This window comes from Geospiza fortis, unplaced genomic scaffold (assembly GCF_000277835.1).
Source record: "Geospiza fortis unplaced genomic scaffold, GeoFor_1.0 scaffold128, whole genome shotgun sequence".
NCBI lineage: Eukaryota > Metazoa > Chordata > Aves > Passeriformes > Thraupidae > Geospiza > Geospiza fortis.
The window spans coordinates 665,379-668,740 of NW_005054420.1; the positions used below are offsets into that span (position 1 = coordinate 665,379).

A 3,362-nucleotide genomic window follows, 5' to 3' on the forward strand; every position below is an offset into this window, starting at 1 on the left:
CTGTCAGATGTTGTTTGCAAAAGTAAAAGCTGTGGTTTGACCGAGATATTTAAAGGAATAATCTGACAAAGTTATTTAAAGGAATAATTTGATAAACAATGAGAGGGACTGACAAATGTGTTGAATTAATTTTTGCCCTGCTGATGAGTAGTCCAGTGTCTGATTAATTATTATAGGCCATGAACATAAAGATTATTACCCTTACCCTCTATCTCCTTCTTCTTTGAGGAAAAATCTATATTGGAGAGCAAATCAAGAAACATTGATTACAAAGTGATAAATCAATCAAAAAGCTCTAGTGCTGTCAGTTTTAATTCTCCCACACATTTGCAGTGATGGATCATAGTCAGAACCTGTCCTTGTCAGCTGTGTCTGTGGTACACAGAAAATACTTTAAATGTTTCAATGTGGGTTTTAATCCATGTTTTTTATAGCTGGAACATCCAGAGGTCCCTTCTAACCCCAACCAGTCTGGGATTTTCTGAGCCTTGTAGGGAAGCATCTGGACTCCAAAAATTCTTCAAGTTTAGGGTTGTTTTGAGTCCTTTGTGTGGCATTTGCCCATGCTGGTCCCTGAAAACAAGAACAGAGACAAGTGAGGACCAGAGTTAGGTCTCTATAGGAGCTGATTCTCTTTTTTCCTAATCTGGGTTGTCCTAAGAAGCACCTGCAGCAAACAGCCAGGAAGGGGCTGCTCAGGGAACACGAACATAAAAAACTTCATCCATTACCAAAATTATGGAAGGGACCTTAAAACCCATCCTGTCCCACACCCTGCCATGGGCAGGGACACCTTCCACTATCCCAGGCTGCTCAAGCCACAGTGTCCACCTCCAAGGATCCAGGGGCATTCCCTGGGCAGCCTGTGATCAGCCTCTGTCAGTCCCAGAGCAAAACTGGGGAGCAAAATGGCAAATCCAGCCCCAATCCCTTCCCCAGGGATGGCAGCAGGGTGGGGATCCAGCCGCAATCCCTTTCCCAGGGATGGCAGCAGGGTGGGGTTCCAGCTGTGCAGCTCCAGCTGGAGCTGTCCTGGTTTTCCACGTGCTGCAAGACCCCAGGGGGAGAATCAGGAGCTGCAGTTCAGGGATTGCTTCTCCCACCATAAAAAAAGCCAATTGTTGGAGGCAGGACTGACTGGGTTCTGTTATTCCATGGTTTTGTGGCTTATCCTCCCTCCCTCCCAGTGCACAAGGAATATCCTGCAGGCTCCCAGGAAAACCTCAGCATTGCTGAACCTGATCTCTGCCTTCCCGTGCTCCACAAATCACTTTTCTTCCCACTGAGGTGATAAAGGATTAGTGAGGGCTTTTTCCCCCTCAGTGCTCTGTTTTGACTCCATTCCATTTGCATTAATGGCAGTGACACATGTGCACGAAGCACAGAATAAACTCTCCAGCCTGAGATGTGGATATTAACAGCAAACTGAGAAATGCAATTTCGAAGTCTGGCCCATAAAAAAGTATAAAAGAGCAGAAACTATTCTGAACTCCAAATGAACTGTGTAAAATATTGTATTATAGAGTGAAATGCTTGAGTCTCTCTGCCCTAAGTAAAACATGTGTGAGTTTGGACAGAAATATGAGTGAATTCCTTATTTTAACTCAGTTTTGTGGTGTACAAAAAGACTAATTTAACAGCTGATGTGGTTTTTGACCTTAAGATATGCTTGCATTCTTTTCTAACTCCTCTTATGTCATTGAGTAAAAAACTGTGAAGGTCAAGACATTTTTTCTAACCTTCCTGTGTTCTTCCATTAATATTGTGGGGTATCTCTTTTTTTTTTTTTTTAATTTCGTTTCTCAGGGAGAGATGCTTTCAGTGTCAGAGACAGTGCAGGCAAGGATGGGAGTGGGAGAGGAATATGTTACACCAGAAGCAAGGAGCTTAAAATAACTCCCTGGCAAACAACCAGAGAGGGATGAATAAATATTCATTTTATGCATGAGTAGACAGTTTAAAAAATATCAAATCCTGACAGGTGCCCATAGGGCTGGGCATTAACATTCTGTTGTCAGGCTGGGTGAACCCCGGTGGTTTTCTGAACCAGTGCTCTTGTGCTTTGGGTTTGTTCTGTTGGCTGGTGCTAAATGAGAACCTCTTGGCCTGCAAGACCTGAAATCTTAGAAACTTGCTTGTACAGTTTGACCTTTAAATTAAAAAGCAGGATTGAGTTTGTAAGGCTGGAGAAGCAGCTCCTTCCCAGGCAGTGTTCAGAGCGCTGTAAAACATGGTGTGTGTTTCCATGTATTATAGAAATATTAATTTTCCATCTTGTTCCCTCAATTTTTCCTGTACTTGAGGCTAAATGTTCAATTCTTGCAACACACAGAAAGATTAGAGGCTGGCTGAATAGCAGGGGGATTAAATGACAAACAGAGTAAACAGGCAGAGCCTGCACAATATGAGTTCATTTGTATTTAACGCAGGGAGATCAGCAGGCTGGGAGAGGAGCAGGGAAGTGCTGCAATAAAAGCTGTGCATGTGGGGAGCAGCACGAGAGGCTCCTGTGCTGATGTCCCAGCTGCAGCAGGGCTGGCAGGGAGCCCCATCCCAACCCAGCTGGGGTTTCTAAAAACCAGGGGATCACCTGAGCCCTGTGTGCTCCTCTCACGGGGTGAGAGGGTCCTTGGCACACAGGATGTGCTCCCAGCAGACACAATAAATGGCTTTTATTTCAGCAAAGTAAAAAATACTTCTTGCTTTGGGGACTGGAGGTGAGTAGCTTGTGATCCCAGTGCTGGCACCCCTTCCCAAACATCTGCTTTTTGTGGGCTCAGCTGGAAATCCATAGGAAAACATAGATTTTTATATATATATATATATGTGTGTGTGTATATATATGAATATGCAGGTTTTATATATAAATATAAATTATATATGTAAATATAAATATATATCTAAAGATGTAGATTTTTATATATATATATCTAAAGATGTAGATTTTTATATATATATATCTAAAGATGTAGATTTTTATATATATATATCTAAAGATGTAGATTTTTATATATATATATCTAAAGATGTAGATTTTTATATATATAAATATAAATTATATATGTAAATATAAATATATATATCTAAAGGCATAGATTTATATATATATATATAAAGACATAGATTTAAATACATTTCAGTTGAAACTGATCTTGCTGGGGCTGGTGCCTGCCTGCTCCCCTTGGGGAGTGCAGCAATTCCAGTCACGTTGGTGCATCCCTGACAGGGGCAGCTTCCAGTGGCTTTATTTGCCTCTTTAATTATGATGCACCTTTAACATTTTCCTGCTGCTGTGAGCTCCTCTCGTCGGGGCTGTCACGGGAGGGCTCAGGGCAGCAAAAGCAGGAGAAATTTTGCTGGCT

At 41.9% G+C, this 3,362-nt stretch overlaps 1 protein-coding gene across 4 annotated transcripts in view; it reads left to right on the plus strand.

Moving 5' to 3' along the window:
- The window catches only part of CNTN4 (contactin 4), a 236,488-nt gene that overhangs the window by 198,154 nt on the left and 34,972 nt on the right, over positions 1-3,362 (plus strand). The gene's annotated exons all lie outside the window — the stretch shown is intronic.